Raw genomic sequence first — 23,737 nt, 5'->3', positions numbered from 1 at the left:
CATGGTACTAATGGCATGGTACTAATGGCCACAGTGCAGGCTCTTGGGGGTGGTGCACTCAGCGCTACCCGGGATGGGGAAATGACTCATTCCCCCCACCTCCTTTCTTCGTAGGAACTACTATGACTCCCTGCTCCTATAGTTTGTTTGAGCTTTACCAACAGGCTCATAAACATAAATGTAAACAGGGACAGTATTTGGTTATGATAGTTCCCATAACAAAAGGAACACCTACCTTCAAATCTGTAAGAACAAGACAGGAAATCCAATAGGGAAAAATGTGCAAAAAATGTGAACAGTCAATTCAAGGAAGTGGAAGGTGAATGGCCGCCACGCATGAGAATTGATGCTCCCACTGACACAATGAACTGAATCAGTGATTCGGCTTACTTAACTGTTTAACAGTCTAATTAACTGAATTAAAATAATTAGGAGATACCACTTTATATCCGTGAAATTGGCAAAATTAAAAAGTCAGGCAGTACCAATATTTGTGAGCGTAATGGGCAAATATCTGGGGGAAGGAACATTTATGCCCTAAAGGTGGAGAAGAAGACCGAGCGCAGCCATACCGGAAAGCAATCTAACATGACTTAAGTCTGCTTATAGCCTGTGACCCAGAAATCTCACTCAGGTGCACATCCAAGAAGAGTTCACACCCAGGTCTGTGAAGAAATATATGTGAGGGTTTTTTGTGGTTTTTTTTGCAACACATTTTTTTTTTCTAGCAGGGGTTTGGTGATAAGGGAGGCATACATCATTAGGGGAATGGATAAGCAAAATAAAATGCCAACTCAATATGGAACACACAGAAGCAATAGACATAACGAACTAGAGGTTCATATAGTAACATAGATAAATCTTAGAGAGCTTTGTGTTGGTTACAAGAGTTAGAATAAGATCTCTACTATAAACCAAAACATTTGCATACACAAATGCTATGTATTTTTCAAAGATATATATCTATTCCAAGCTACCTACCAAATACATCAGAATGGGTGCCCACAGGGAGAAAGGATGTAGGATAAGTATGTGAACAAACATGTGACAGACCTTGAAAATAGAATCTAAGGGATTTGGTGATGGATTGGAAATGAAGGTGAGAAAAAAAGTAGGTATTAAAATAAACAGCAACATCCTGATAATACAGAAATTCAGCCTACGTGATGCTGATAGAAAAGGACAATATTGGAGAAGGACATTATGGGAAAAAGGGAGTGAAAACTAAGTATTCAGTTGTGATTGAGGGCCCAAGGTCATCCATGTAGAAATGTGGAGATGAATTTGGATAAGTGGGTTAGGACCTCAGAAGTGAAGTCTGGTCTAGTTTATTAATTACCAAGCTAACCTGATCTAACATAACAAAGCTGCAAATACAGATGTTCAATAAAATAAAATTTTAGTGTGGTATTACTCTGCTCCATGAGGTAATTCAGGGGCTCAGGCTCTTCCATCCACCCCCGAAGTGTGTCTTCACTGGGACTGACAAAGCTAGGTTACTGCTGTCTGTATCACATCCTGTGGGAAGGAGAGAAGAGGGGAGGTCCAAGGCAAGTGGCTTGTTTTCAAAGTGGAACTAACCAAAAGTTTCCACCACTTCTGCTCGCCACCAATTGGCTCAAACTTGGCCAAACCCCAAAGCTGGCCACAGCTAGCCACAAGAAAGGCAGAGAATGTTGGGTCTAGCAAGAAAGCCCAGGGCCTGGTTGCAAGTGAATTAATACGGAAGAAAGGAGAACAGATCTGGGAGCAACTAGTGGCCTTCCCAAGCCAGCAATTACAGTCATGAGTGGACAGGTGGAAGGAAAGCCAAGGAAGCCAATAAGATAGTATAAGATGGCGGTGCAGATAACTAAGGAAACAGGGAGACCAAAATTAAGGGAAGTCTACATTTAATGATGGATGCAGGAGGATCCCAAGAAGTAGACTGAAAACCAGTGGAGATGTAGCACAGCAGTGTGTCACAGAAACCAAAAGCTGACCCCAGGAAACAACCCCCCATAGCAAGAGCAAGAGTTTATGTATAAACATCCCATCTTCTTCCCTCCACCCAGGAACAGTCTCTCAAGGACCGCTGTGGACTGAACCCCAGCATGCCCACAGAGGAGACCTGCTTGTTAATTCACACGGATCTACTTCCTTTCCTTCCCTGTCTCACTTCCCTAAACCTATACAGCTTCCTGAGACTGCTTTGGGGGGGGGGAGGGTACCCAAACTCCACCAAGGCCTCAAAATGCACTCTGCAAGTGTTATTGTGATGCTGCTTTTATGATTCCACACTTGTTCAGAGCAGGCTAGGGCTGGAGCCCTCTCTCAGGGCCCCAGCTGCAGACTAAAGAATTTATAACAAAGCTCATAAGCCTGTATCTCTGGGCCACATCACCCACACTCCTACCAGCTACGACTATGACAGATCAGACTGCTCCCTAAATTTAATGCCCTGCTGAGCTACAACAACAACAACAACAACCAAAGAAAGGGGGGGTTGGCCAAGTGACCCCACCAGACACTTCACTCCCAAGAAAATAAATAAACTCTCTATCTCCGATGGCAACGTGGGAGATGTTTTATTTTCACACATTTGCTCTGCACCTTCCAGGCTGGACTCATGAATCCTCAGTTTTTATCTTGGTGCTATATTAAATGGGAACTCAACTGAGTGATAGTGGTCACGTCTCACAGGAGGCTCAGCCCACACTGGGACAGAGCAGTTGGCAATGATGGGCAAACAGCCCACAAGGCAGGGAAGCAACTCTCTCAGGGGCCCTAGGGACAGTGCTTCTTGTCCCTGGTACAAGTCCTCCTCAGCACCTTCTTGCCTCAATTGCTCTCCGTGGAAAGTGGAGCCCCACAGGGAACCTGGCCTTTTACTCATCACTCTGCCCAGCACTTAGAGGAAGCTCTGTGTATTGCGGCTGCCTTCCTGGGGACAAACAACTCTGAGAGAAGAGATTGCTTTGAGGTTGAACTTTAGATTTCAGATATTGCCTAAATCTAGATTTGAAAGTTTGGTTTAACATTTTAAGGTTGTGTCTGTGTTCTAGAAAGATAAAGCAGGGCAGAGAGAATGACGAGGGGCTAAAGAATAAAGCCTCCTCCATCCTACTCCCCCTTTGTGCCGAGAAAACTTATAATGATTCTTAACCTTTTTGGGGTCAGTACTCCTGAGACACTGATGAATGCACTGGAGACTGCCCCCAGGAACATACACATGCACCCAAATACCAGAGATGCTGCCTTCCCTTCCCCTGGCCCTCAGAAGAAGGACTTCTGCTAAATAAGGAGGAAGAAGAAGATTGAAAATAAGAAAGAACAGCAAGAAGAACAAAGAGAGGCAAAAGCAGGAGATATGCTTGGACGGTACTTTATAGATCAAAATCACCTTCACATATGTTAACTCGTGAAAGGTACAGAATGATCCCGTGGAAGGCATACAAGGGACTCCCAATCCCACGTGGGAGTCAAATGACTCCAAGGCATCTTGGAAGAGGTGCTTCCAAGGGAGACCCCTGAAAGAGGAGTAGGAATCCACCAACGGGGAGGGGAAGAAGAGGGTTCAAGGCCAAGAGGAAAGCAAAGGTCTGCAGGTAAGAGAAAGTGTGGGTGTGCATGGTAGGTAATCCTCCATCTAAGAACTGTTAGACCACATCTCTCCTGTAGTCATACCCTCCAAAGGCTTTCCCTCTCACTCTGAGTAAAATCCTAAGCCTTACAATGGCCTAGAGAGTTCTGCATCACCTGCTCCCGTCCCCCCAACCCCAGGGGCCTCTTGGATTTCACCTTCTATTTGCTTACACCAAGGCAACCACACTGACTTTGCTGTTGTACCCCAAATGCATTAGCCCCACTAAATGCTCAGGACCTTTGCACCTCCCGTGCTCTGAAGCCTAGGAAGCTCTCCCCCCAGCTATCTGCAGGGTTGTCTCCCTCACCTCTGCCCTTGCTTTACTCAGATACCTCTTCTCAGTGAGGTCTTCTCTGACAACCTTCTCCAAAATTATAATTCCACACTCCTCTTCTCGGCTTTTTCTCCTTATCATTTATCACCATCTGACATTTACTTTACTTGTTTATTCTTTATCTTTCCCCATCGGACTACATGGAGAGGACAGATACCTTTGTCTCTTTTGTTCACTATGATTAGAAAGTTGCCTGAACATAGTAAATGCTCAACAAATAGTTGTTCTAAAAATGAATGAATGTAGAAACCCTTAGCAGGGACAGTCTTGAGAGCCAAAGTTCTCCACTGTAAGAACTAGAGGGAAAAAAATTCTGAGTTCCCAAAAGGTATGAGCCCTGAAATAGAGGGAGTAAATTTATGCCATAGGTTGGAAGGAAATAGCTTTCTTATGCCCAAATGGAGAGAATTCAGAGCTAGTGGTGGGAGAATGAGAGGAGATGAAACCATAGCTAGCTGCTACCTGACCCCTGGTTGAAATTCTGAGAATGGGGGTGGGGGGGTGGGGGGGGTGGGTGATGGATTCCTCAAATAGGAAGAGGGCACTCGAGGGGCAGGTGGGACTGACTTTTGGCCTTCTAAGTATAACCCAGGGTGGCTGGGAGAGTTCTGCAGAAAATCCAAGTGCCCCAAGAGAGAGGCAATGGTGATTCAGGTACCTGGGGCCTACACCTGGGAGTGAGGCTAGGGGGTGAGGAACGGGTACGCATCTGGAGCTCCTGGGGCTGGGGGCTGTCTTCAGAAGGGCTGAGAGGGCCAGTGGATTGGTGAGGTCCATGTGGACGCATGAACGGTATGTGGCCCCGTCAACCAGTAGCCACAGCAGGACCAAGGACATGAACCACAGACAAGGTTCATGCCAACGGAGTAGCAAGGACGTGAATCTCCCTTGACTCCTGGAAACGTAAATCGCCCCAGAGAGAGGGGCGTTGCCAAGTAGTAACCAAAACACTGAGTATTAACCAGGGTTATTCATAGAGACAGGAAGTGAAATGGCGGTTATCAGACACTGGGGGCAGGGAGAGTTATTTGATGGGTTTAGAGATTCTGTTTGGGATAATGAAAAAGTTCTAAAGATGGGTAATATTGATGGCTGTACAATGATGTGAACAGCGTGATGCCACTGCACACTTAAAACTGATTAAAATTGGGGCGGCTGGGTGGCTCAGTCGGTTAAGCCTCCGACTTCAGCTCAGGTCACGATCTCGCGGTCCGCGAGTTCGAGCCCCGCGTCGGGCTCTGGGCTGATGGCTCAGAGCCTGGAGCCTGCTTCCAATTCTGTGTCTCCCTCTCTCTCTGCCCCTCCCCCGTTCATGCTGTGTCTCTCTCTGTCTCAAAAATAAATAAACGTTAAAAAAAAATTAAAAAAAACTGATTAAAATGGTACATTTTATGTTATGTATATTTTGTCACAGTAAAAAAAAGTATTTAAAAAAGGCAGCATTAGTCAAGTTACCTTGAATCGGCAGGATTACTTTTTTCTACTCCTGAGCGGAAAAGGAGCCATGTAATCATTTGAGTTCAGTTACAGAAAAATAAAGTTTCATTGCTCTCACAGCTGAGCTCGGCGACTATGTAAATGCCCATCCCCTGTTTATTTTTGTGGAAGTGGAAGTGGTCCACGCCACTGGGGTGTAATAAGGCCATGGGAGAGGCAGGGAGAGGGAAGAGGGAGACACAGCCGGGGAGATATCAGTGACCAGATGACAAAGTCCTTGTAAGTTATGTTAAGGAGTTGGAGAGAATGAGGGAGCCATCGGAGGGGTTTAAAATAGCAGAATACATGATCAGCTTTACATTCTAGGAAGAGTACACTCATTTGGCTGCCATGTGAACAAGGGGTTGCTGGAAAGGGTGGAGGGTAAAAACAAGGGTAGCAGGACAGACAGGAAGCAATTCCAAGCAAGCGACGAACTAGGGTCGTGACCATGGAATTGGAGAGCTGGGTGTGGGTTAGGGGCCATTTGGGTATCAGTGACTGGGGCAAGGCAGGGTAGGAGGGAGAAAGAAGCATCAGGGTTGAGACCCAGGCCCTTCTTGGTCAACAGAGGGGAGGATGGTCACTGGGATAAGCAAAAGAGAAGAAGAAAAGCAAATTTGGTTGGGGGCAAGGGGGCTTCTTTCTGCCTATTGGCAGTCAGATATATTTATGAAAGACTCGGCCCTTCCAGCCATAAAACCATGACCAGCTGGCCTGGAAGCAACTTCAAAGAGCACGGAGACCAATATCTTCATGTCACCTGAGCTAAGCCTTGAAAGGGGAGCACATTTCCATCCACAGGGAATCAGGTTGCAGAGATAGGGATGAGCCAGGTTGTGGAGGGAATGATCTACATCAAGACTCTAGAATTTTATCCTAGCAGTGCTGTGCTGGATGGACTGGTGGGGAAAGACTGAAGAAAAGAGGCAGGGAGTTTCAGATTTCGATAAGAATGATTTTCCTTTAAGCCTCAGGAGCCAGACGAAACTGAGTCTCTCAGCATGGCTTTCAGCTGGCACCTCACCACTATGGAACCCGGCTACCACTCGCAAATGAGGAGCTCTTGACATTGATCCCGGGGCTTAAATAAAATAGCATCTCAGTGCCTGGCACACAGTAGCTGCTTCATAAATACTTGTTTCTTTGTGTTTTCCCCAGTCAGTCCCATGCCCAATTACCCACCTTTCAAAGATGCTCACATTGAACGAGTAACACTATCATGGTTTTCCCAGCTCATTACTAAAGCCAACCCTCTCCAGTCACCCAGAACCTCTTCTCACCCCATGATTTCCTCCGCAGGCTGGTCTATCCCAGAAGCGTATAAATGCATGCGGCTGGAGACAACGATGGGACTGTCAGACTGGACATTTCGGGTGGACATGTCGGAGCCTGCATGGTTCTGCCTCCCATCCCATTTTATGAGAACACGTTGGCTCAGATCTGTTGGAAAGCCTCTTCTCACGTATTAATTATGCCCCCACTAATTACACAGAAGGATTCAGGCAGCATTATGGGAAGGGATGGGCACTGAGCAACCCAGGAGAGAGAGGATGAGCTTGGCTTTTGCTTTGCACTTGAGTCCAGTCTGAATTTCAGAACAATTTTGACTGCCTTTCCTTCATTCTCTATGTACAAGGAGTAGGATTGTAGCCCCTGATCTGGTGGGCCAGCAGAGCTGCATGGGGCTGGATGTGAAGGGGAATATAAAGGGGCCATGTATGTTCCCTGACTCCGGCACCCCACCAACTGTAGGACGGCACACCCCCTATTTAATAATAGGCTCCAGAAAGAGCCAGGGGGAGGGACACTCCCACACTCGATGTCCACCTGCCACTGCAGGAGCACTACAATGTAAAAGAAAAGTGGGTATCTGAACAATGAGAAAATGTGGTGTCTATTTTGCAAGCACAAGAAGACAAGGGCTGGAGGGTTTGGGTCCAGGATGAGGACCCATTCTGCTTTCTCTCCCCCCAAAACATACCCCTGTGGAGCCAGCAGCCTCCTGCACCTCCAGGAGATCCATCAGGCCCAAGTTCCAGAGAGACCACCCCACCTCCTAGGAGGCCATCAGCCCCTGTGATCAGCAACAGAGCCTTCTCCGGAGTGGTCAGGACAGCCAAGGAAAGGTCTTTGGGCCACCAGACAGTCTGTGAAAAGTGGAAATCCAGGGCCATCCAAGGACAATCCACCCCCCCCCCACTGTCCCCTTGAGGTTTGGCAACTGCAATCACCTCCCCTGATTCCTGTCTGCTACCCTGGACCAGATACTCCCGGGGGAGAAGGAATCTGTAAAAACTATGTGACCCAAAAATATGCGGTATTTATTTACAAGGTGGTGCTAGTGAATAGCTCATTTATCCTGAGGGGGAAAAAAAATGGTCCAAATGAGTGCCTTCAGGCTATGAGAAACAGTCTAATGGAATCTTTTAATATGTGAATATCTTTAATGATCGAAACAGCACATGTTCATTGCAGAAAAACGAAAACGAAGAACGCTTCTACATAAACGCACGCACATGTCCACAAAAGCACACATACAAGAACATTCTTTGCGATATTATTGGCGATGGTAAATAAACAGAAAGTGCTTAAATGTCCAACGAGGTGGAAAGGGTTGCGTAAAGTCCAACCTTGCCGGATGAAAGGCACAGCATAGGGAACACAGTCAGTGGTATTGTAACAGTGCTGTATGGTGACAGATGGGAGCTACGCTTGTGGTGGGCACAGCATAAAGTATAGAGTTCTTGAATCACTATGCTGTAAACCCGAAACCAATGTAACGTTGCGTGCCCACTCCACTTCGATAAAAGAGAAACGTACATCCTTGCAGCATGGTAAGAGGTTAATGATAGCGTCAAGTGAAAGATGAAGGCAGAGACCAATAGACATGGTATAACTCCATGGATGGAAGAGTTACTTTAAAAGTTTTTATGCATTTACAGAGAAAAGGTCCTAGAAAGATACCCACCCATGGATATGGGTTATTTCCAAGGCGATAGGAAAGGGTGAAAGGGACAGAAGTCTAGTTTTACAGCTTAGATACATCTGAATTCTGCAAGTTTGGAAGTATTGCTTTCCTAACTCAGAATTGAGAAATGAGAGAATTCACATTACCAATAAATAAATAAACACCATACAAAACCCTGGAGATAACCCTGCCGGGGGGTGTCTACTCTTGCAGGTTTTGTTACGCAAATAAGACGGTACTCATAGCCGAAATTTGTCTCTAAATAATATATCGTGCACATCTTTCCAAGTCAACAAGCAAACATTACAGTGTTAAGGACCATCTCCTATTCCATTGCATGGATGTACTATATTTACTTAAACAATCTCGTGTTGGTAGACATTTAGATTGTTTCTCATTTTCTTTCATTCTTTTTCAAACAAAAACAATGCAGTAATGAACATCCTTATTGCTGGATTTTTGCTTGTAATCATGATCATTTCCTTAGAACTAAGTCCTAGAAGTAAAACTGTTGGGTGAAAGGTCGTGTATATTTTAAGATTCTTAACACATATTGTCAACGTGCCTTGCAAAGAGGTCGCAAGGTCTCTAATCCCTTATCCACAAAGCCCTGAAAACTGAGAACACTTTACAAGTTTAACATCTCAATTCATTTGTTGTCAGCCCCTGACCTGAATGGACACAAGGCTATTTCCAGTCTTTATTTATCCCACTGAGTACATTTCAGGCAGACACATAAATGTGTGTATTGCCCTGATTCCTACAGGGGGTGTTACATAATATACAATTTATACATCATATTGTTTTCCAAAAATCTGAGAAATTCAACATCCCAACACGTTTCTGGCCCCATGGGTTTCCAGTAAAGGACTGTGGACCAGTGCTAATTCATGCTGCCCCAAGCAAAGTATGAGAGTGCCGTTTTCACAAGTGCTTTCACCTTTGCTAATCTGAATTTTGAAAATCCTAAATTAGGTGGGGCACTTTTCTCCAGTTATCTGGCCATTTGAATGCCCCCTGGAATAGCCTATCAGCTGCCGTCTGAGCGCCTTGGTCCTGGCTCCCCTTGGTGAGGCCATGGGTCTCTGGGCTCTGACGCGTTCCTGCTGTCGATCATGTCTTCACATCCCCTTCAGGGACCACCGGCCCCAGCTCTCACATCAGCACTTCCTCCACTGTCTGTGGGAGCTTCTCTCCCTCGGCTTCTTCATCTCTGGTTCCCACTTCCCACAGTGGGGGGACACCATTCTTTTCTAACCCATCCAGGTACTGGATGGAGAGGAGGAGGAGTGGGGTCCCACAGAGACACAGGACCCCTGGTAATACTAGTACTTTAGGAAATCTTCTTGTTTCCAGGAGGCCTGGGACTCTGATGGGGGTGCTGGGTCAGTGTAGATTCTAGGGAAGACTCACACCAACCATAACCCACACCTCTGCCCTGGAGACCAACCCACCCTGCCAGAGCCACCCTCCGTGTAGGCTTTTTTCTACCACTGTCATTTACAGCAGTCAAAATGACCATGAAATTATAGATATAGCCGTTCAGGGAGACTGATCCTAGCAGTCTGGCCCCAGCGCACCACTTGGAATCACTGGGGTCAAAAAGGCTGCAGGAAACCCAGGCACACTGACTCAAGGGAGCCAGCACGTGGGGGGGGTGGGGAGATACCCAGGGGCGAGGTATACCAACAGGAACATAACACTGATGTCCAGGGACGATGCACCATCACAGCTGCCCCAGGTATCTGGAAGTTGGTGGCTATGCCTGTCTCACAGATGCGACTTTGAAGCAGAGGGTCACCCGTGGCTGATGCACATAATTTCCTCCTTTCAGCCCAGGCCCGGGGCATGTCACAGAAACACGCAAAGGCTAGGCGAAGGGATCAGGAACACAACTGGGGAGGCTACAATCAGAAATGTGTCTCAGAGAGTGCTGCTAGGGCCTGGGGAGGGGATGTCTGAATCCCAATAAAGCACGACCCTGAGACCCCACAAGAACAGCTGCAGCCAGTGTAGACAGTAACAACCAAAAGAAGGGTCCAGATGCAGAGCCTTTAAGAGCACATATGTGACAACTCACATCCTCAAGACAAACAGTGTTTCGGTAACAGTGTCTGAATGTCCGAGACCACTCGAGCAGACTTTGGGAAGGGGGCCTACAGGATATGCAGATATTTCCACACACGAGATATTCCCATGGCTCTTAATCTGGGATATTAACAGGGCTCACACATTGGTTCTAGCATTTTAGTAAGTTACTTAAATTTTCTGTGCCTAATTTTTTCTCATCTGTACAGTAGGGATTGTCATCAGGGTCAAAAGAGATCATATCTGTAAAGCACATGGAATCGTACCTGGTACATAAACATGGACTAGTCTTATTGTTGTTTTATTTTGATTCTGAATATTATTAGTGTTATACAAGAAGAGCCAAAGGTCTTTGTCATGAGCCTGGACAGCGTGTTGTGGAAAGCAATAGATAAGAGAACAATAAACAAAGAAGGCGCCATTATCAAGGGTTGAGTTCTGAGTCCTGAACCACAGGGAATCCTTAATTTCATCCGGTTAATAAAACGTATGTGAGAAGACACAGTGGAAATGGTCGAATCCCAAGACAATGCAAACGGACTGAGAGGACAGCAACTGAGAGGACTTCAAGGAAACCTGCTCGAACCCTGGTGGCCGGGCGGTGAGCCCTCAAACTGCAGATGCAGCCCCTGTAACAGTCCTGGGGACATGCAGGGAAAGGGGCGAGCCACCAAGGGGGGGATGAGCGTATGCAAAATGAGTGGGTTCAGAAAGAGAATTTCCTCTCCACAGCTGCAAAAGTTAAGGACACTTAGAGAAAGTCAGAAAACTGCAGGAGATTAAAAGAAGGGCTTTGCCACCGTGCACTGAAATAGGCTCCAGTGGCTGAAGCCTGTCCCCAAGAGAAACATGGAAGCCGAGATAAAACGGATTCGGTGCATCAGTGGAATGTCACAAGTCTCCATGAGCTTTGGCTCTCATGGCCAACCCAGAGCCCCACCCAGAATTTGGCTGGGTTGGGAAGGTGGATTCTGTGGGAGAAGCTTCCCCCCAGGATAGAGAGGCGGTGAGGCTGGAACATAGTAGAGGGGGCTCAGGGAAGAGGGAGGTGGTGGTGGGAGGAGTGCAGGGGTGTCAAATGAACAAACACCCACGTGGTCATTTTCAGGTGTTCACGCTCCACTCTAGGCAGCAGGGCCGGGCTCTGTGTGGACGTCCTGGCCCTGCATCCATGTTGCATGAAAGCCACAGAGGCAGAGAGAAGCTGTCTGTGGCCCCCTTGCCATTTCTAAAAGCTGAGGGACTTGACTTGTTACTTGACAGACGTCAGTTACGTCTGCCCTTGGTGAATTAGGTAAGAAACAGAACACCACAAAAGGGAGGAGACTCCGATTCTGAACAGATACCAAAACTAGCTTCAGCCTAGCACTTTTGGGGAAAGAAAGACCTTCTTGGAGTTAAGGGCATATCATCAAAGAGTTGTGAAGGATTATTTCAGGATAATAAGATCCTTTCGGGCATTTCTAAACTGGAATTCTAAAATAAGGTGGCAAAAGGGAGAGAAATACAAAACATGACCATTTATTTTGTGTGTGTATTTATACATGTATATATATAACAAAAATTCCTATATATATATATATACATATATTTATCATGCATGTTTCATATGTATATATTTATATATGTACACACATATGTAAATACCAAAAAGGGAATATTTACTGACCATTAATGCAATTTATCACTATATATGTGAACAAAATATATAAACGAAAGAGAGGGAGCAAATGTACCCAAAATGTGAATGATGAGATTCTGCGTGGGAGGATTACAGCCCATCATTTTCAATTTTGGGTTTTTCTCTGTTTTTCAAATTTCCAGTGTTTTGGGGTTTGGTGTGGTTTCTTAGAGAAGGTGTTAGCCCGCCATGCCCTGTGTCCCAGGAAACTCGTTGAGCCTCGTACAAATGTGGCCAGCTTGTCCCCAGCAGCTTCACAAGAGGCATATATGGAAGGGTACGGTCGCTAAACCCCAAAAAGTCCAGCTATATCTTTTTCCCACTCTGCGCACAAAACAAAAACGAATTTTTCCACGGCAACCTACAACCTCCTCCCTTAGACACAGAGGCCACTGTCAGCTTTTATTTTTAAAAAAAATTTTTTTTCAACGTTTATTTATTTTTGGGACAGAGGGAGACAGAGCATGAACGGGGGAGGGGCAGAGAGAGAGGGAGACACAGAATCGGAAACAGGCTCCAGGCTCTGAGCCATCAGCCCAGAGCCCGACGCGGGGCTCGAACTCACGGACCGCGAGATCGTGACCTGGCTGAAGTCGGACGCTTAACCGACTGCGCCACCCAGGCGCCCCCAATGTCAGCTTTTAAATAGCAGTGTCATGCCTCGCTCCTCTTCATATATACAACTTGAGAAAAAAAAAAAAAAAGAAAAAAAAACAGAACAGTCCAGAAAAGACATTCTAAATTGTTATGACTGACATGTCAGTTCAAACTGACTATGGTTATCTGGGTGGTGAGAGCAAATAGGATTATTATTCTATTTCTTTATACTACTGCTATAATATGAATTAAAAAAAAATTTTTTTTACACTTTTATTTATTTTTGAGAGAGAGAGAGCACAAGCAGGGGAAGGGCAGAGAGAGAATGAGACGCAGAATCCGAAGCAGGCTCCAGGCTCCGAGCCCTCAGCACAGAGCCTGATGTGGGGCTCGAACTCACGAGCTGTGAGATCATGACCTGAGCTGAAGTCGGACACTCAACCAACTGAGCCACCCAAGTGCCTCTGAATTTTTGAAAATAATAAGATATGAAAGTTACATTGCCATGCCCCTCAAATAAATGGTTTTAAGGAGAAGAAAAGGTAAAATCTCTTTGCCTCTCCATGCCCTCAGGAGAAAATTAAGTCTCTTTACATAACTCATAAGGCCCCACATGATCTTGTCCCTAACTATTTAGTGACATTTGAAGCATTTGGTTGAACTATATGAAGTTGTTGCTTTTCTTAGTCAAGAATGGTCCAGTGCTGGCAACTTTGTATGGTTGAACCTACCCAAGGCCCTCTTCCACAACTGTCTGCTGCTCCATTGGCCTGCAAGCCCCAACCCCTTCTCAACCCCTGTCCTTCCCCTCCCTACCCCTACCCCCACTGCCTCTCCTTGCTCACCTCTACCCTTTGAAGCCTTTCAGCCTCTTGTCACTTCTTTCAAGCAGCCTTGGATATGGGATTATGGCCCCCTCCTAGGGGATTCCCAGACATCCCATCTGTATTCACTCATTCAACAAATCATTATTAAGCACCAACTGTATACATATATGTTTATATACGTATACGCACACATAAATACCAAAGAGTGAATATTTGCTGACCATTAACCCAATATGCTTTATCACTATATACATAGACATGTTTGTGAACACAATATATAAAGAATACATATCGCAATCTAGCCAAAATCTAAACAGTGGGGGTACAGTAGTGAAAAAGGGAAAGTCAGTGACCCCTAGTCATACTATATGATAGTCTGCTCTGGTTTTTCTAATCTCCACTGAACCGTGCCCCCTTCTAGGTCACACTCTTTGTCTAGTGCACCGTTACACGGCCACAGCTCCACGTACCGGTCATGAGATTCACATGCTCGTTAGGATGAAAAATAAGCGAATGCTTCAATTTCATCCAAGTATCTGTGACTGACTTTCTCTCCTGTTCCAGTTTTTTAAAGGTTATTACTCACAATTTATCTTATGACAAAAGGAAACAGCTGATTAAAGAAGCCCTCTTTTGTTCTGGATTTCCTGGCCAAGTTGAGCAAGTCCTGTTTGCTTTGACCGCCTCTGGAGTGCTTGCTGGATGAGGTCAGGGAAGGGAAGGAGAACACCGCCCGCCTGCTGTTGGAGTGGCAGGAAGCCAGCTGCAAGCTCCCACTGTATGGTGGGGGGCAGGGGGGATGGAAGGGGTAGCAGGACAGTGACCAGCCTGGACAAACCCCGACCCGAGGAGAAATGTGTATTGAACCCCTATGCCAGCCTCAGGATCTGACCAGCAAAAGCAGCCCATATGTATTCAGGTCACAGAACTCGAGGGCACCCAGGGACAAATAGGGAAACCAAGCCACCAAGCAGATGCAGCACTTGCCAAGATCACAGAGCCAGGCAGCAGCAAAGCTGAGAGTCAGACTGTGGCTTGCTACCCTGGAGTCCTTGCATTTTCCTGGAGAGGCAGTGGTGGGCTGGGGGGCAGGGCTGTCTAAAAGTCCTAGCTCCTGGCTTCCACTCAGCTATGAGGACTTTGGGTGATTAACCTGCCCACAGTTGTTTACTGAGCATCTATTATGTTCTAGCACCTGTCTAGGTAGGCAGTCGTGGGGGCGGTAAGTTCCCACCCTTGAAAATCCCCACAATGAGAGTGATGTGATTTGTGGTACCCATAAAGTTGTGCAACTCACCTGGGTGAATCAGAGGTTGTGGCTCGGGAAACCTTTGGAGGGGGAGGTGGCCTCTTCAGTCTGCCCCTCCCAGGGGCATAGACTCTGCTCCCTGAGTCCTGCCTCCTCAAGGTGGAAACTTTTACTTGTCTGAAGCATGCAGGAATTCTGAGAACCAAGATGACACAGGGAAGGGAATTGGAATCTACAGTGGGCCAGGCCCTATGCAAGGCATTTACACTCTATGACTTTTGATCCTCAAAACGATCCTTTACAAACTAAGAGACTGAAGCATCAAAGAAAAGATCAAGAAGACTGAGTTCTGGAGTATTTGCTGCAAAGTCCCCAGCACCATATTCCTTCCTCCAAGGCACTTGGAGTCCAATATTATATTGGACAGCACAGATCTTGCAGAACTTTTCTATCATCGCCAACAATTCTACTAAATAATGCTGGACGAAACCATGAGAGCTCATAAAAGCACTTTCCACTACCTTACATCTTCCACTCTCACTCCTTCCAAAAGTGACCAAGGAGCAGGGGACATTGTAGGTACTCAATAAATATTTGTTGAATGAATGAGGGAGGTGTGGCCGGAAGAACAAGAAGGAGGTGTCTATAGAGGTGAAAATAGAACTGATTTATCTGAGAAACTTAACAGAAGACCATGGGGGAGGGGAAGGGGAAAAAAAAAAGAGAGGGATAGAGCCAAACCATAAGAGACTCTTAAAAACTGAGAATAAACTGAGGGTTGAAGGGGGGGTGGGAGGGAAGAGAGGGTGGGTGATGGGTATTGAGGAGGGCACCTGTTGGGATGAGCACTGGGTGTTGTATGGAAACCAATTTGACAATAAATTTCATTTTAAAAAATAAATAAATAAAATAAAATAAAACAAAACAAAATAAAAAAATAAATGCACTCTCTTACGTTAAAAAAACAAAAAAACCACACAAATAAATAAATAAATAAATGTTTCTATACAAAATTAAAAAAAAAAAAAGAAATGTTCACTACCTGGTTGAGGGCTTGTACAGAAAGAAAGGTTCTTTCTCCATCACCCATCCCCATCCATGAAAACACAGAAATGAATGGCAATACAAATTATTGGAGCAATAAAATACATACCTACCTATTATCTTCTCAGATGATTCATGTCCGACTGTGTGCACTCACAGTAAAGCATTTCAGCTGGACCAAACAGTGGTTAACTCCGATGGGGGCGAGAGTGCCCTTTCAAAGTGAAATTTTTTAGCCCCATTCAGGCCAGAATTTGGGAGCTAGGACACTGGAGTTCCTGTAACCCAGTTCCTTTGTGGTGCAGATGGGGAAACTGAGGCCCAGGCAAGCAGCTGGCCCACGATCACACAGCTAGGTTGAGGCAGACCTGTTGTGCCCATTTGCCACCTGGAATTCAGGCCAGAATGAGACACATGCTCCTTGTCAGAGTAGATGGACCAAGGAGCAGGAAGCTCAGGTGGCCAGAGAACGAAGATTGAAATCAAGTTGATGAAGAAGCTTGGGGCAAAATAAAACAATAGATTCAGAACAACCCCCGAGCAGCAGGGTTGAGTAGATGCACATTAAGAAGGAGAAAAAAATTAGGAAATATCCAAGTCTGGCAGCACCGAATGTTGGGGAGGATGAAGGAAGCGGGCACTCTTGTGCACTGTCCGTGGGACTGCATATCGGTGGGGCCCTTCAGAGGACAAGTTAGCGTTGTCTCATAGAATTTAAAATGTGCATCCCTATGACTCAGAAATCCCAATACTTCTCTAGAGAAACAGTCACACGTGTGCACACAGGGACATACACAAGGTTGTTAGTGGCAGCGTCGCCCACAATCAGGAGAAATTAGAAACAAACTAAATGTCTAACCATGGGGAGGGGTACGTAAAACGCCATCTATCCACTCTAGGGAATACCGCTAAGAAATTAAATAGAGCCTAGAAGACCCACCCAGGGCCACCACATCACACACCGTATCTTTGTATGAATTAGAGAAAGATAGCCCCCTCTGGGTAAACCAGTTAGAAAAGAGCAACCCTCCCTTTGGGCTAAGTTAGCACAGATGGGCTGAGTTTCAGCCTCCCTCATGCCCCCCCGGTTCTGTGACCAGAGAGGCGGCTCCTCAGTTCAGTCCTACCAAACTGAAGGACCATGTCAAATGGAAAAATAAGTCGCAGTATAGTCTATAAAATATTATGTCTCTAATATATTTAAACACGCATTCTTTATATGTTCTGTAGAGATATAAATATATAATGTGCATGTTAACAAACAGAAAAAAGACAAGAGGGGTATACATCTTCCTGCAATGGCTGTTACCTCTCTGGGGAGGGGGGCACTGTGGGTCAAAGGGGCCTTTAATCTTATCCAAAGGGTTTTGATTTAATTTTTCACAAGGAGGACTCATTTCTCTATCATTAGTAGAATTATTTTTAAAATTAAAAGCTGAGAATCAGGAAGTTGGGCCTTTGGGGCAGAGGGAGGGATTTGTGTCATCCTAGGTTACACCCACCACCACTACCGCCAACACCAGATTTAAAGGCACCCTGTACCGTGTGGGCCAAAAACCCACACAAGTCCATTCCAGACCTCTGTTTTGATCTCATTTTCTGGGGTAGAAAATGACAAGAGATCTCAGATGCGATGAAAGACCTTTTTAAAATCAGAGAACAGTAAGCCTAGTGAGACCCTCCCCTAGGTATGCCTGCAGATAACCTTGGTGACTTCAACCCCAAGAACCCCAGCTTTGTCTCCAGGCTGGAAAACAAGAGAAATGGGGGGAAGGGAGTGGAGCTTCTCATCTCCCCATCCTCTCCCAGAGGCAGCATTTCCCCAAAGCAAGGAACACCCGTAAGCCCCAGTGGAAAGTGATGAGAAAGCCAACACACCAACTTAAGCAAGATCAAAGGAACCATCCAGGGACTTTGGGGGGCTTTATCACAGTGAAAATGTGAGGGAAGTTGACTGGACTTGAAATTGTTTTTTAATGGTTTGATTTCACGGTCTTCTTGTTACTTAAGTACCATTCATCTTCCTCCAAATCTCTAGTGGGAACTTCATGTGGCTTGGCAGCTCAATTTCCTCTCGGCCCACTGGATGAGACAAAGGTCCAGCGGTCACTTATCTAGGGAAAGCACACTGGGGACCCCGAGAACCTCCAGCACCAGATCTCAGTATCCCCCTCTTTGCAAGATTTACAGCCGTCCTGGGAATGGATTTATACCTTAAAACGCTGGCTACTCTTGTCCTGCCTATTCAGAAGCAACCTTTCTATTGATTGTCCCTGCTTTGGGTACTGTTTAATGACCTCTCAGACAATTGGCCGCTCAGACAAGGAGACTTCACTGAAATGACAACGATGTCTGATGTGAATGTGCGACTCCAAAGGAACAAATAGTCCCACACCGATTTCCCCCATTTCCTGTGCCTATCTTTCTTCCCTTTGCCTAGACCACCCACTAGTGGTACCCGCCAACTAGCTAGTATTCTGCTCTGGGGCCATGATGTGCTACCAGCTGGCATTTCTATGTTAGACACTCTCTGCTCGGAGAGCAGCCCCAGTGATACTTCCCCAGGCCCACTCCACACAAGAGAGATTGGCTCTCACAGCAGGGGTAGCATTTCTCTTCCAATGACTGACAGAGGAGGAAAAATCTGGAATGAAAGGGCAGCAAACAGAATGCTGAAAAGCCAGAAGTCTAAGTCAGCATCTAAAAGCTGCGGCTGAGGACGGAGGAAATGCTGGCTCCAAGCTGATGCTCTATGCGCTTGTCAGCATAATCTCGCTGCTATGAAATCTGATGTGTAGACACATCTCACAGTCGAGCTGCAGCCCAGCCGCAGTTGTAGTTCTTGCTCTGATGGCTCCATCTCCGCCGCTTGCAGGGGGCAGTCCAGCCCCCTTTGTCCACGTTCCTGCTGCTTCGGGGACCGTGACTGCCCTTAGATGGTTCTCCCAACGCTGGCCTTTGGGAAGTGTTTGGGAAGTGACCTCAGGAAACAACTGAAGCGAAGTGAGGAAGTGAGGCAGGGAAGGAAAGAAAGTTCATAAAGAACGTGTTATCAAGCAGACCGCTGTGGATGAGAGAGACCCAGACGCCTTGGAGACTTCAAGCAAACAGCATGAAGCACACCTCCAAGTCGTCCCACCTGAGGGGCAAAGAAGTTGGGGCCTCTCTCCTCCAACGCCCACCCACCACTGGCTGAGGGCTGCTCCTTTAGGCACCTGCTCACCGGCACTTCCGGCCTGCCTAGCGCACTTCCGGCCTGCCTAGCGCACTTCCGGCCTACCTAGCGCACTTCCGGCCTGCCTAGCACACTTCCGGGAGAAAGCCTCAGGCCAAGGGCTGTGTGTGCAGGAAGCAGCCGGTACCGGATCCTGGACAGTGGGCTGAGGGACATGGGCCGCGCCCCCGGAGACACTGCTACTCCTCTTAATCCCCATTTGGCCTGGCGGACTCAGTTATCTTTCAAGATCCAGGGGAAATGTGACCTCTTCTGAGATATCACCTCCTTCCTCACTGTCTCTCCACAGAGTAGAAATGAATAGCTTTCTCTCCCAAGTCCCATTAGCACTTCGCACACCCTTCAATTAAGCCAGTGACCACATTTTCTTCTGTCTTATTGGACTATTCTTCTTCCTAAACGGTGCAGTATCAATGAAGAGATCAAGTTTAAACCATCCAGGTATCCTATAGTACATTCACTCGTTTGTAACTTGTATTTAGTAAGCACCTACTCTGTGGCAAACACTGTTCCATGTACTGGGGACACAGAAATAAAAAAAAAAAATACTAGGCCCCTGTTTTCCTAATTTTAACAGTTGTGTGTGTGTGTGTATGTGTGTGTCAAAAGATGACAAATAAAAACAAACAAATAAACATATAATATGTCAGTGGTGATAGATATAATGAAGAAAAATAGAGCCAGGTATGGAATAGAAACTAAATGTGTTGAGGGTAGTCTTCTACGTGGGATGTAAAGGTCTACTCTATTAAATAGCATTTGAATGTGGATGTCGGATAGTGAGGGAGTGATCCATAAGGATATTTGGAGAAAAGTAATCTCGGAAAAAAAAAAAAAATCAAATGTTCAAAGGCTCTGTGGTCAAAGCATGCTGAGTGTGTTCAGAAAACAGCAGGAAGCGCGTAGTATACACCCAGCTCATGATTGATTTCACAGCGAGATCCACCCACAATCCCTTCTGAGTTGGCCAAGCCACCCCTCATCCCGTGCGCATCTCTAGCACTACGTTTACCATATGATACTACAATGATTTGCAAAGTTGTCAAGGGTAAGGACGGTGTCTTTTGATCGTTTTTGTGTCCCTGGTGTCACTCAGTACTTGATCTGTTGTCTGTGCTCAGTATCGTTCCTCAAACTAAAGTCATCATTATTCTCCATCTCAAACTTGGGAAAACACAGATCAAATCACAGAAAGGTTTCGTTCAAAGGGTGCATTTGCTTGCAAATTAAAATGCACATGGATATTGGGGAATAGCTTCAGATTTTTTTTTTTACGTTTTAATTTCTCATTTCTTCAACATGTCCTCTGTTGAGGTTCACCAGCAACATATCCTCTACCCATCCTGAGCTTGACGATTTCTTTTTTTTTTTAATTACATACAGCACTGTGTACGTTTAAGGTATATATTGCTTGATGGCTTGGTTTACATATGTCATGAAATGATTACAGCAATACGTGTAGTTAATGTCCATCATCTCAAATAGATAGAATATTCAGAATTATTAATGGGAGAAGTCATTCTTGGGTGAAACTAGGCCCTCTTGGGGGGAGTTACAACCCTAAAATGTATAGCTTTTCTCCTCAAAGGCATTGGATTGGCACAAATGGTTGAAGGTATTTTACAGACTGACCAGAGTGAATTTTTGGTGCTTAAAAAAACAATGATGTATTACAACCTTCATGGATGAACACGGCCTTCAGTCCTCTAGAAACCACCAAAGATGTATGTCTCTTTCTGGGGAAAAGGCAGCAGAGGCTCAGGTGTTGACTCAGATATGGGTCTGAGTGATTGCATGTTAAAGTAGTTATAGATGACAGCATGTTCCATTAAAAATGTGTCATGAGCCTTCCCATTAGTAAGGACATTGGGGTCACAAGGACATCAGTGCCTCATCTGTCCAGCACTCTGTACCTTTCCTATGGGAAGTTTACCTTTCCTATCTCAAACATACAATTGGAGGGAGGGGGACTTGGTTACAGGCTCAGTGGCCCCAAGAGGGAGGTACTATTAATATTCCCATTCTATGAATGAATAACCTGAAGTTCAGCAAGATGAAGTTTGTGCCCAGATTCACCCAGCTAGAAAATAATAGGGCCAGGGTTCAGACCCAGTTCTTTGTGATTCTGAGATCCCTGTTCTTCATTGGAAATGACAGGGAACAGAACAGCAGTAGAGTAGAGGTGCTGCAGACCGGGTCGGGAAGCTGCCATTGAGGCCACATTGTCCCCATAAGCTTAGGCCCCAGAGCTCAGCCAAGAGATGAGGTAAAGGAACTAAGCATTTCCATAGGGTGGAGCTGGCTAAAGAAGCTTCAAGGACCCCAGATGGACTTTTAAGAATTAGAATTTCTCATAGAGTAGCTAACCTAGGGGGTCAAGGTGTCATCTATATATTTTCCCATCCCAAGACCAATCACTGGTGTCAGGAGCTGAAGCACTATGATTGACCCCATCAAGTCAAGAATGTGGTTTCCTAGGAATGGCAGCCTTTACTAAAACCTCACGCAGCTTTAGGCGTCATTCCCTGAGGAGAATGGGGATATAGCAAGGACATAACTTACGGTCATTGCTGGAACCTGGGCAGCTACACCAGAAGTATCTGCATCAGCTCCAAGATATGTCCCCATCACCAGTCCAACTCCCATACCTCTTGGTAGGAACAATCTACTAAACTTATTCATTTTGAGAAGTAAAGCAGGGATGTCATCTTTGTTACAGGGAATAGGAACGGAAACAAGGCTGATATTTCCTGCTTACTGGACTCATGATACATCTCTAATCCACATAGCAAGGTCAATAGTAGTGCCCCACCTTGCAGATGAGGAAAATGAGGTTTCAGAGAAGCAAAAGTGATTGCCTTGGGTCACATAGGTGGTAAATGGAGATAGCAGGCATCTTTTCATACTGGTAGCAGTTTTACAGGTGAGGATATGTCTTCCAACCTATGGAATCTCTCTCCAAGAATACTTGTACACTGGCCTCAAGGTAAGGTACAAATCCTATTCAGCATTTTTCAGGCTTCTCCTCCTGCCCACCTAGGGATATCTGCATAGACTGTATGCAGTCTATACCCATATCCATGGCCTGTCTGAAATCCAAACCCATCAGGAAAAATGACCCAAGACATTGAGTGATGTACTCTTCTTTGTGTCTTTTGGTTTAGAGGTGGAAAGACCCTTTACAAATGATTGTAGCATACTCTGACCAGGCCTCCTTGTCTACATGGAATTGACAACTGGTACCCTTGGTGCTAATAACCTCCACATTTGAAAAAGATGGCATCTCCTACCGGGCTTACTAAGAGGGAGCAGCAGTGTCCGTTCTGCTATCAATCACCAACCCTGTCCCTGGATGGTACTTATAAAGACAGCACTGAGGAGAAGAAAGGAAGTGGAGATGAGTGGAGAGTTCTGTGTGGCTTTTCGGTGAGCACGGGGTTCCTGGCAAGAGTCAATTCCATACCTCTCCATTAATGATGGGGAGATAAGAGGGATTTCTCCTCTTCACACCATGGGCAGAAAGGATCAGGAAAAGCATTCATGGATGTTTGGGACATCTACAAGAAGAGAAGATTTCATGTCCCTCCGGCTTTCTCTGGTGCTGGCAACAGTCAGGGAGGAACATGTTTGGAGAGTGGCTGGGGAATTTGTAAATGTCTCCTGAAGGTGAAGGACGTATGTGGACATCCTCTTCTTACCTGGAGAAAAAACTCATAAAGGTGCCCAGGAAGAAATAGAGAGAGGCACCTCCACCTCGACAGAAGGAACGCAGAGGTAGAGGGGGAGGCAGGAAGTGTGGGGCTGCCCAGATGTCCCCCAGCCAAGAGAGGAGACACCGCCTCAGAAAGGGTGCTGGAAACTGAACTGCCTGCGGGGAGACACGGTCACCTCTAACAAATCTTTAGCAATAGGAAGACGTGGAACAAAACTGCCCCAGGAAAACTGTGTACACAGTGATGGCCACATCCAAAATGACCTCAAGTTTCAAACAGAACCAGATCGAACCAGAGAGAAATCAAGACCACTTCACCACATAAGAGTCATGTAAGTTGATCCCTTCTTCCCATCCCTCCCCCACTGCCTCAGTGTAAACAAGCTAGAAACAAGAGGGAGGGGGAATAAGGGAAAGGAAGACCATGTTTTTCCCGTATACAAGTCCTCTGAGTCACAAGTCTAGACAGCAGCGGCAGAGGAGAGATCATGGCATTGAACAGAAGATTGGTGCTTCTAATGGGACCTGGCTATGTTTAATCATTGGAGGTGGCCAGAAAGTTATGAAATCTGCCAAGAACAATTAAAAATCAAAACAAAAAAGGCATATATTGCAAAGAACAGCAATGAGTAGGAAAAAAATCTTGTGTTTATATCTCTACCACGCTGAAAGTTCTCAGTGAACCACCTACATTTAGCTTCTCTTAACCGACGTATTTTCCCTAATCCTGTTGAGCCATTCAGAGCTCATTTTTATGTGCCCTCTTAGGGGTGAGAAATAAGACCAGAGCTCTCTCTTTCTCTTTTCTTTGCTTATATCTGCTTGGCTTATGTTCTCCTACAGCAGACATGCTTTCTCTGGGCGACTAGGAACAAGGCCACCATTCTCCAACTTCAAA

Source organism: Felis catus, chromosome C2 (assembly GCF_018350175.1).
Source record: "Felis catus isolate Fca126 chromosome C2, F.catus_Fca126_mat1.0, whole genome shotgun sequence".
Lineage (NCBI taxonomy): Eukaryota > Metazoa > Chordata > Mammalia > Carnivora > Felidae > Felis > Felis catus.
This window is presented reverse-complemented; position numbering follows the sequence as displayed.